We start from the raw sequence: 12,297 nt of genomic DNA, 5'->3' as shown, positions 1-12,297 counted from the left end.
AACACTCCCAAACTCATTCTGAGGCCACCATCACCCTGATACCAAAACCAGACAATGATACTACAAAAAAAGAAAATTACAGACCAATATCACTGATGAATATAGATGCAAAAATCCTCAACAAAATACTAGCAAACAGAATCCAACAACACATTAAAAGGATCATACACAATGATCAAGTGGGATTTATCCCAGAGTTGCAAGGATTCTTCAATATATGCAAATCAATCAATGTGATACACCATAGTAACAAACTGAAGAATAAAAACCAAATGATCATCTCAATAGATGCAGGAAAACCTTGTGACAAAATTCAACACCCATTTATGGTAAAAACTCTCCAGAAAGTGGGCATAGAGGGAACCTACCTCAACATAATAAAGGCCATATATGACAAACCCACAGTAAACATCATTCTCAAAGGTGAAAAACGGAAAGCATTTCCTCTAAGATCAGGAACAAGACAAGGTTGTCCACTCTCACCACTATTACTCAACATAGCTTTGGAAGTCCTAGCCACGGCAATCAGAGAAGAAAAAGAAATAAAAGGAATACAAACTGGAAAAGAAGAAGTAAAACTGTCACTGTTTGCAGATGGCATGATAGTATACATAGAGTATCCTAAAAATGCCACCGGAAAACTACTAGAGCTAATAAATGAATTTGGTAATGTTGCAGGATACAAAATTAATGCACAGAAATCTCTTGCATTCCTATACACTAATGATGAAAAATCTGAAAGAGAAATTAAGGAAACACTCCCATTTACCACTGCAACAAAAAGAATAAAATACCTAGGAATAAACCTATCTAAGGAGACAAAAGACCTGTATGCAGAAAACTATAAGACACTGATGAAAGAAATTAAAGATGATACCAACAGATGGAGAGATATACCATGTTCTTGGATTGGAAGAATCAATATTGTGAAAATGACTCTACTACCCAAAGCAATCTACAGATTCAATGCAATCCCTACCAAATTACCAATGGCATTTTTTACAGAACTAGAACAAATAATTTTAAAATTTGTATGTAGACACAAAAGACCCCAAATAGCCAAAGCAGTCTTGAGGGAAAAAAACAGAGCTGGAGGAATCAGACTCCTAGTAATCAAGACAATATGGTACTGGCACAAAAAGAGAAACATAGATCAATGAAACAAGATAGAAAGCCCAGAGATAAACCCACACACCTATGGTCAACTAATCTATGACAAAGGAGGCAAAGATATACAATGGAGAAAAGACAGTCTCTTCAATAAGTGGTGCTGGGAAAACTGGAGAGCTACATGTAAAAGAATGAAATTAGGACACTCCCTAACACCATACACAAAAATAAACTCAAAATGGATTAGAGACCTAAATGTAAGACCGGACACTATAAAACTCTTAGAGGAAAACATAGGAAGAACACTCTTTTACATAGACCACAGCAAGATCTTTTTTGATTCACCTCCTAGAGTAACGGAAATAAAAACAAAAATAAACAAATGGGACCTAATGAAACTTCAAAGTTTTTGCACAGCAAAGGAAACCATAAACAAGATGAAAAGACAACCCTCAGAATGGGAGAAAATATTTGCAAACGAATCAACGGACAAAGGATTAATCTCCAAAATATATAAGCAGCTCATGCAGCTCAATATTAAAAAAACAAACAACCCAATCCAAAAATGGGCAGAAGACCTAAATAGACATTTCTCCAAAGAAGACATACAGATGGTGAAGAAGCACATGAAAAGCTGCTCAACATCACTAATTATTAGAGAAATGCAAATCAAAACTACAATGAGGTATCACCTCACACCAGTTAGAATGGGCATCATCAGAAAATCTACAAACAACAAATGCTGGAGAGGGTGTGGAGAAAAGGGAATCCTCTTGCACTGTTGGTGGGAATGTAAATTGATACAGCCACTATGGAGAACAGTATGGAGGTTCCTTAAAAAACTAAAAATAGAATTACCATATGATCTAGCAATCCCACTACTGGGCATATACCCAGAGAAAACCAGAATTCAAAAAGACATGCACCCAATGTTCATTGCAGCACTATTTACAATAGCCAGGTCATGGAAGCAACCTAAATGCCCATCGACAGACGAATGGATAAAGAAGTTGTGGTGCATATATACAATGGAATATTATTCAGCCATAAAAAGGAATGAAGTTGAGTAATTTGTTGAGACGTGGATGGATCTACAGACTATCATACAGAGTGAAGTAAGTCAGAAAGAGAAAAACAAATATCGTATATTAACACATGTATGTGGAACCTAGAAAAATGGTACAGATGAACCGGTTTGCAGGGCAGAAGTTGAGACACAGATGTAGAGAACAAACGTATGGACACCAAGTGGGGAAAACCACGGGGGTGTGGGGATGGTGGTGTGCTGAATTGGGCGATTGGGATTGACATGTATACACTGATGTGTATAAAATTGATGACTAGTAAGAACCTGCTGTATAAAAAAAAATTCAGAATGTAAAAACAGAATTCATAATATTAATTTGATGACAGGATTAAGTTAAGCTTATCTGTCACACTAATTATTACAGAAGAGCTAATCTTGCTTAATAAAAGGAAAAAACTCACAGATTTGATAGTTATGTGTAAGGGTAGTTATTGTAGCATAATTTGTAATATCAAATATTAGCGATAACCTTAATTTCTCTCAAAATTGAGGTGGCTAAGTAAATTATAAGTTTCATACAATGAGACCACACAGCTTTTAAAAAGAATGGAGTGGGCTTCCCTGGTGGCGCAATGGTTGAGAGTCCGCCTACCGATGCAGGGGACATGGGTTCGTGCCCCGGTCCGGGAAGATCCCACATGCTGCGGAGCGGCTGGGCCCGTGAGCCGTGGCCGCTGAGCCTGCGCGTCCGGAGCCTGTGCTCCGCAACGGGAGAGGCCTCAACAGTGAGAGGCCCGTGTACCGAAAAAAAAAAAAAAAAAAAGGATGGAGCACCTCTATGTGTATATATCAGATATAATCTTCAAAGTATATTATGTTTTTAAAAAGCAAGGTAAAGATACTTACAGTCTGTGACTATTCTGTGGTTAAAAAAAGTAAAGCAATGTGCCTGTTTTTAGTATATCTATGGAAAGATCCATAATAAACCAGTAATAATGGTTTTTTATGGGAATAGGAAGTAGATGGTTGGGGGCAGAGAAGAGAGAGAAATTTAACTTGTAATGTCTTCCTTTTGAAGTTGCATTTGTTCCCAAGTGAATATTATTAATTAAAAATATTTTTTTAATTTTTAATTTAACTTAATTTAATTTTTATACAGCATAATTTTAAAATTAATAAAGATATTGTAATAAAGTTTTAATTGTAGCTTTAACTTTTTGAACTAAAAATAATTAAAAATTTTAATACTTAGTAAAGCATAGATTAATTGAATTGAATTGACTAATAATTATGTAAAATATTTTAAAAGTAGTCAAAGAATTACCTCCAATAATGACTCTGGTTCTTTAAACTTTCCAGGAACATACCACATAAACTATTCCATGGCACAGAAAAAAAATAGAAAAGCTGTCCAATTATACTACAAAAGTAACTGAACACTGAAACAAAAGCTCAACAAAAAATAGCATATTAAAGAAAACCATACACCCACTTATGTATCTATTAAAAAAGAGTCAAGGGGCTTCCCTGGCAGTCCAGGGGTTAAAATTCTGTACTTCCCCAGCAGAGGATGCAGGTTTAATCCCTGGTCAAGTAACTAAGATCCCGCATGCCATGTGGCTCAGCCAATAAGTAAATAAATAAATAGGAGTCAAGAAAACAGTGTCAAGTTGGTTTAAAGGTGTTGCAAATAGATTAGAAAAAAACAAACATCCTGATATAAAAATGGGCAAAGAAGACACAGAACTCAGAAAAGAAATATGAGGCCATTGAATACATGGAAACATGGTCAACATCACTAGTAATGAGAAAATGAATTTTGAAAAAGATTCATGAGCTACCTATCATTCTGTACTAGATTATCAGTGATGTAAAAGATTGAAAACACCCATGTTTGTTTAGGATGTTGAGAATTGAACACTCTCATGGACTGTTGGCACCTTGTCCGTAAAGCAGTTTGGGAACATGTATTTTAATCTTTGACACAGGAATTTCACTTCCAGCAATTTATCCTAAGGAATTAATTGGACAATGTATATATCAAAATATACAATGTATATATAACGGTGTTCGTTGCAGTATTATTTTCAATCGTGATCAGGGCACTTTAAAAATAAATTGTGATATATCCATACAATACAATTCCTTGCAGCCAGTAAAAATGATAGCATTGATTTATATACTGGAAAATGGGGCACTTACGGAATGCCCATTTAGTTGAAAAGTTTTGCAGCCATTAAGTACTACCGCATTGGAAGACTATTAATTATCCACAGTAAATGGATGAAAAATGCTACAAAAATTATAGTGTGAGTTAATTTCAGTAAAAATCTCTCCCTTGTGAGTTTAAAAATGTAGGAAGAAACTGCATTGAAATGTTTAATGTTGTTAACTCTAGGTGGTGGAATACGAGTGATTCTTTTTACAGTTTTCTGAACGAACATACATTACTTTTATACGTTAAAAAATCATAGCTATACCTATATCTACAAAACCTGGCACTATCTGGTCTTCCGTTTATTTCCAACCCCACTGCTCATTCTCCTGGCAAAGAGAAGCCAGAAAAGATGACGTGCACTGTTTTTGCCTGCCCCTATGGTTTAGGAAGAGTTAATTAATTCCTAATTAACTCCTTCTCCTGGGAGGAACTGCTGACTTCAGATTGGCTGATGGTGACATCATGCCAGGAGCAGGAACCAACAGCAGCGTCCCTGCTTAGGAAGCGTCCTTAAGACCCGGATGCTTTAAAGAGGCTTCTGGACCCACTTGGTGGCTGGCCGTTTCCACCCTAGACGTGGCCCGCTGAGCACTGTGGACCCGACCTGCGGATCTAGGCCCCCCCGCCCCCCCGTCCCCCGCCACCTAGTGCCCTGACGGGGCTTGTTCTGCAGGCACACGCCAGCCTAGGGTCTCCTATGAGTCCGTGGTGCTGGCCCTTGCACGGCAGCTCTTTGAAGGGCTCTGGCTTCCTCTCCCAGCCCCTCTGTCCAGAGCTTCACTACTTTTTTTCCGGACACCTCAGCTGCTTGCGTTTTTAGCAGACGGCTGAAAACAATAGACGATTCACAAGTCAATGCGACTGCTTCAGTTTGATCGCATATTGTCATTCATCTTCTCTGTGAGGACCCAGTTCAGCGTTGATGCCCCCTCTCCCTTGTCTGTTCAGGCGTCCCCCTCCTAGACTCATAGTTCTGGAAATAAAACCCGGCGTCGCTGGCACCAGTAACCACCTAATAGCTGCATCTAACAGACTCTCATTTTCTTAAAGTTACTTATTTCTGATTTTTCAGTGTAATGCTTTCTCTTTTTAGAAAACAAAGGAGGAAGAGGAATGAGGGAGGTGGAGGAGGAAGAAAACAAGTCCTGTGTAAAAGCGTCGTCCAAAGATAGCCATGGTTGACAATATCAGATGTTCACGTCAAAAACATGATACATTTGCCAATTTGGAAATGCACTGATTATAGTTTGTTCATGCCCTCCTCCCCTTTGGCTTTTCTCATGTGAGCATTTCCTCATGTCCTTAAATATTCTTAGTGGTTTTGTTTTGGTTTTTTAGTGGCTTCATAGTTTTGCAGCATACGGAATAATGTAACTATACCCCTATTCTTATATATTTAGATGATTTCCAACTATTCCCTATTTTAAATCTGTGATGAACAGGAGCCTTTGTACATAATTTCTAGTCCCAAGATTTCAGATGCAATCTTAGTGATAGGATTATCTTAAAGACTTTTTACCCCCAAATATTTTGATTAATCTTCCTTTCTTGTTATCCCAAATTAAATTTAAATCACTTTGTCTCATTTCAAAATCAAACCTTAGTTATTTTGATCTATGGTTGCTTAGTCTAGTGAATTTTTTTTTTTTTATTTCGGTAAAGTTTTCTAGTTCAGTTTTAGAATTTAATTCAAGGTAGTTTTATATTTTAGTTTATTTTGTGAATGGAATCTTATTTCTATCATATTTTCTAGCTGGATATTGCTGACATAAAAATGTTGATTTTTATAAACTCATGTCATTTGGATTCACTTTACCGAATCTCTTATTAGTTCTGTTTTCAGTTGATTTTCTTGGGTTTGTAGGCAAATACTACAACAGCCACATTGCAGTGTATGTCCAACAACTTGCCTTATATTTTTTGATGCTTTTCTCAGTATGATATATCCCTTTAAATTCCACTTTGTGCTTTCTACCTCATTAGAGCCCAAAGGACCAACAGCAGAACCTCTGTAGCATCTGGTCCACACAATACAGACAGAGGAGAGATGGGGGAAGACAAAGTAGCTTCTGATGTCTCCTGGGCGGGCATTTCAAGAGGCAAAGTCTGAGTGGGTGCTATAACTGCAGCTCCCCTGGGGGGCGTTCCTCCTAATGTCTGCCAACAGGTTGGTCACCCATCACTTCTTGTGGATGACGTGCGTTTTCATCTTTTCTTTTGTCTTCACTAATATTGGGAGAAGCTGTGCCAGGGCCCAGGAGTAAACTAGAGTCGGTGAATTATTTTCCATCTTCATTTTACCTGACTTTCTGGGCCTTTTGATGCTGTTGCTCCCTCCCTTCTACCTTTAACATGTTGTGTTTGCTTCTGCCACACTACCTTGCCCTGGTTCTGCTTCTGCTTCTCTGTTCCCTCGTGTCTCGAACCTGGAATCCTAGGCCCACCTCTAACGTGTGTCAGTGCCCCCAGGACTCTGTCCCTGCCTCCTTCTATTCCAGACACTCTCCACGCGAGAGCTCAGACTCCAATAGCTCCAATGAGACAACTCTGCCGACGACTCCTGACTCTGTATTTCCCACCCCATCCAGATCCTGGGCTACAGAACTGTATCAGCAGCCTTCTCTATACTTCCACCCAGTGCCCCACACACAATACTGAAGCCACCTGCTCTCCTATGGTTCACAGCTCAGTGACCAGCACATCACTCGAGCCAGGAACTTGGCAGCCATAAGACTCCTGATTTTCCTCACCTGGGATATTCCTCCAGGACACTTCCTGACCATCTTACCTCCTTCGGTGTATCTAATGCCCATTTCTCTTTATCCTCACTCCCCATCCCTTAGTTCAGGCCTCACAAACTGAACTGCCTCAGTTATGCCACATTTGATGCTGGGAACCCCAGGAGATGTTTTGGGATTTGGGGATGGTAACTCCAGGGGACCTGGGATTGAGGTCTGGCTCTGCTACAGATTAGTCACATGACCATTGGACAAGTCTCCTGACATGGTGAATCTGTCTCATAGGTTGGACAAATGAGAGTGGGGATTAAAATGACAGGGCACAATATAATTTTCTGAAAGGACATAGAAGAATATAACTGCGATTAACACTGAGGTTAAGATAAGGAAGAAAACACAACAATGTGAATACACTTAACACTATCGAACCGTACACTTAAAAGTAAGTGAGATGGTAATTTTTTTTAACATCTTTATTGGAGTATAATTGCTTTACAATGGTGTGTTAGTTTCTGCTTTAAAACAAAGTGAATCAGCTATACATATACATATATCCCCATATCTCCTCCCTCTTGGGTCTCCCTCCCACCCTCCCTATCCCACCCCTCTAGGTGGTCACAAAGCACCGAGCTGATCTCCCTTTGCTATGTGGTTGCTTCCCATGAGCTATCTAGTTTACATTTGGTAGTGTATATATGTCAATGCTACTCTCTCACTTCGTCCCAGCTTACCCTTCCCACTCCCCGTGTCCTCAAGTCCATTCTCTACGTCTGCGTCTTTATTCCTGTCCTGCCCCTAGTTCCTTCGGAACCCTTTTTTTTTTTTTAGATTCCATATATATGTGCTAGCATACAGTATTTGTTTTTCTTTCTGACTTACTTCACTCTGTATGACAGATTCTAGGTCCATCCACCTCACTACAAATAACTCAATTTCGTTTCTTTTTATGGCTGAGTAGTATTCCATTGTATATATGTGCCACATCTTCTTTATCCATTCATCTGTTGATGGACACTTAGGTTGCTTCCATGTCCTGGCTATTGTAAATAGAACTGCAATGAACATTGTGGTACGTGACTCTTTTTGAATTATGTTTTTCTCATGGTATATGCCCAGTAGTGGGATTGCTGGGTCGTATGGTAGTTCTATTTTTAGTTTTTTAAGGAACCTCCATACTGTTCTCCATAGTGGCTGTATCAATTTACATTCCCACCAACAGTGCAAGAGGGTTCCCTTTTCTCCACACCCTCTCCAGCATTTGTTATTTGTAGATTTTTTAATGATGCCCATTCTAACTGGTGTGAGGTGATACCTCATTGTAGTTTTGATTTGCATTTCTCTAATGATTAGTGATGATGAACATCCTTTCATGTGTTTGTTGGCCATCTGTATATCTTGTTTGGAGAAAAGTCTATTAAGTTTTCTGCCCATTTTTGGATTGGGTTGCTTGTTTTTTTGATATTGAGCTGCATGAGCTGCTTATAAATTTTGGAGATTAATCCTTTGTCAGTTGCTTCATTTGCAAATATTTTCTCCCATTCGGAGGGTTGTCTTTTTGTCCTGTTTATGTTTTCCTTTGCTGTGCAAAAGCTTTTAGGTTTCATTAGGTCCCATTTGTTTCTTTTTGTTTTTATTTCCATTTCCCTAGAAGGTGGGTCAAAAAGGATCTTGCTGTAATTTATGTCACAGAGTGTTCTGCCTATGTTTTCCTCTTAAGAGTTTTAATGTGTCTGATCTTACATTTAGGTCTCAAATCCATTTTGAGTTTATTTTTGTGTATGGTTTTAGGGAGTGTTCCAAGTTCATTCTTTTACATGTAGCTCTCCAGTTTTCCCAGCACCACTTATTGAAGAGGCTGTCTTTTCTCCATTGTATATTCTTGCCGCCTTTATCAACAATAAGGTGACCATATGTGCATGGGTTTATCTCTGGGCTTTCTATCTTGGTCCATTGATCTATATTTCTGTTTTTGTGCCAGTACCATACTGTCTTGGTTACTGTAGCTTTGTAGTATAGTCTGAAGTCTAGAAGCCTGATTCCTCCAGCTCCGTTTTTCTTTCTCAAGATTGCTTTGGCTATTGGGGGTATTTTGTGTTTCCATACAAATTGTGAAATTTTTTGTTCTAGTTCTGTGAAAAATGCCATTGGTAGTTTGATAGGGATTGCATTTGATCTGTAGATTGCTTTGGGGAGTATAGGCATTTTCACAATGTTGATTCTTCCAATCCAAGAACATGGTATATCTCTCCATCTGTTTGTATCATCTTTAATTTCTTTCATCAGTGTCTTATAGTTTTCTGCATACATGTCTTTTGTCTCCTTAGGTAGGTTTATTCCTAGGTATTTTATTCCTTTTGTTGCAATGGTAAATGGGAGTGTTTCCTTAATTTCTTTTTCAGATTTTTCATCATTAGTGTATAGGAATGTAAGAGATTTCTGTTCATTAATTTTGTATCCTGCTACTTTACCGAATTCATTGATTAGCTCTAGTAGTTTTCTGGTAGCATCTTTAGGATTCTCTATGTGTAGTATCATCATGTCATCTGCAAACAGTGACAGCTTTACTTCTTCTTTTCCGATTTGGATTCCTTTTATTTCTTTTTCTTCTCTGATTGCTGTGGCTAAAACTTCCAAAACTATGTTGAATAATAGTGGTGAGAGTGGACAACCTTGTCTTGTTCCTGATCTTAGAGGAAATGCTTTCAGTTTTTCACCATTGAGAACAATGTTGGCTTGAGTTTGTCATATATGGCCTTTATTATGTTGAGGTAAGTTCCCTCTATGCCTACTATCTGGAGGGTTTTTATCATAAAAATGGGTGTTGAATTTTCTCAAAAGGTTTTTCTGCATCTATTGATATGATCATATGGTTTTTATTCTTCAATTTGTTAATATGGTTTATCACATTGATTGATTTGCATATATTTAAGAATGCTTGCATTCCTGAGATAAACCCCACTTGATCATGGTGTATGATCCTTCTAACGTGCTGTAAGATTCTGTTTGCTAGTTGTTGAGGATTTTTGCATCTATGTTTATCAGTGATATTGGCCTGTAGTTTTCTTTCTTTCTTACATTCTTGTCTGGTTTTGGTATCAGGATGATGATGGCCTCATAGAATGAGTTTGGGAGTGTTCCTCCCTCTGTTATATTTTGGAAGAGTTTGAGAAGGATAGGTGTTAGCTCTTCTCTAAATGTTTGATAGAATTCACCTGTGAAGCCATCTGGTCCTGGGCTTTTGTATGTTGGAGGATTTTAAATCACAGTTTCAATTTCGGTGCTTGTAGTTGATCTGTTTATATTTTCTATTTCTTCCACGTTCAGTCTCGGAAGGCTGTGCTTTTCTAAGAATTTGTCCATTTCTTCCAGGTTGTCCATTTTGTTGGCATATAGTTGCTTGTACTAGTCTCTCATGATCCTTTGTATTTCTGCAATGTCACTTGTTACTTCTTTTTCATTTCTAATTCTGTGGATTTGAGTCTTTTCCCTTTTTCTTGATGAGTCTGGCTAATGGTTTATCAATTTTGTTTACCTTTTCAGAGAACCAGCTTTTAGTTTTATTGATCTTTGCTATCGTTTCCTTCATTTCTTTTTCATTTATTTCTGATCTGATCTTTATGATTTCTTTTCTTCTGCTAACTTTGGGGGTTTTTTTTGTTCTTCTTTCTCTAATTGCTTTAGGTGTAAGGTTAGGTTGTTTATTTGAGATGTTTCTTGTTTCTTGAGGTAGGATTGTATTGCTATAAACTTCCCTCTTAGAACTGCTTTGCTGCATCCCATAGGTTTTGGGTCGTCATGTTTTCATTGTCATTTGTTTCTAGGTATTTTTTATTTCTTCAGTGATCTCTTCGTTATTTAGTAGTGTATTATTTAGCCTCCATGTGTTTGTATTTTTTACACATTTTTTCCTGTAATTGATATCTAGTCTCATAGCATTGTGGTTGGAAACGATACTTGATACGATTTCAATTTTCTTAAATTTACCATGGCTTAATTTGTGACCCAAGATGTGATCTATCCTGGAGAATGTTCCATGAGCACTTGAGAAGAAAGTGTATTCTGTTGTTTTTGGATGGAATGTCCTATAAATATCAATTAAGTCCATCTTGTTTAATGTACCATTTAAAGCTTGTGTTTCCTCATTTATTTTCATTTTGGATGATCTGTCCATTGGTGAAAGTGGGGTGTTAAAGTCTCCTACTATGATTGTGTTACTGTCCATTCCCCTTTTATGGCTGTTAGCATTTGCCTTATATATTGAAGTGCTCCTATGTTGGGTGCATAAATATCAATCTTCTTGGATTGATCCCTTGATCATTATGTAGTGTCCTTCTTTGTCTCTTGTAATAGTCTTTATTTTAAAGTCTACTTTGTCTGATATGAGAATTGCTACTCCAGCTTTCCTTTGATTTCCATTTGCATGGAATATCTTTTTCCATCCGCTCACTTTCAGTCTGTGTGTGTCCCTAGGTGTGAAGTGGGTCTCTTGTAGACAGCATATATACAGGCCTTGTTTTTGTATCCATTCAACCAGTCGGTGTCTTTTGGTTTGAGCATTTAATCCATTTACATCTAAGGTAGTTATCGATATGTATGTTCCTATTACAATTTTCTTAATTGTTTTGGGTTTGTTATTGTATGTCTTTTCCTTCTCTTGTGTTTCCTGCCTAGTGGAGTTCCTTTAGCATTTGTTGTAAAGCTGGTTTGGTGGTGCTGAAGTCTCTTAGCTTTTGCTTGTCTGTAAAGGTTTTAATTTCTCCTTCGAATCTGAATGAGATCTCTGCTGGGTAGAGTAATCTTTGTTGTAGGTTTGTCTCTTTCATCACTTTAAATATGTCCTGCCACTCTCTTCTCGCTTGCAGAGTTTCTCTGAAAGATCAGCTGTTAAGCTTATGGGGATTCCTTTGTATGTTATTTGTTGTTTTTCCTTTGCTGCTTTTAATATTTTTTGTTTGTATTTAATTTTTGATAGTTTGATTAATATGTGTCTTGGCATTTTTTTCCATGGATTTATCTTGTATGGGACTCTCTGTGCCTCCTGGACTTGATTATTTCCTTTCCCATATTAGGGAAGTTTTCAACTATAATCTCTTCAAATATTTCCTAGTCCCTTTCTTTTTCTCTTCTTCTTCTGGGACCCCTATAATTCGAATGTTGGTGCATTTAATGTTGTCCCAGGCGATTGTAATTTTTACGTTATGTGT

This window comes from Tursiops truncatus, chromosome 6 (assembly GCF_011762595.2).
Source record: "Tursiops truncatus isolate mTurTru1 chromosome 6, mTurTru1.mat.Y, whole genome shotgun sequence".
Taxonomy (NCBI): Eukaryota; Metazoa; Chordata; class Mammalia; order Artiodactyla; family Delphinidae; genus Tursiops; species Tursiops truncatus.
The sequence above is the reverse complement of the archived record's forward strand: the minus strand, read 5'-3'. Positions refer to the sequence as shown.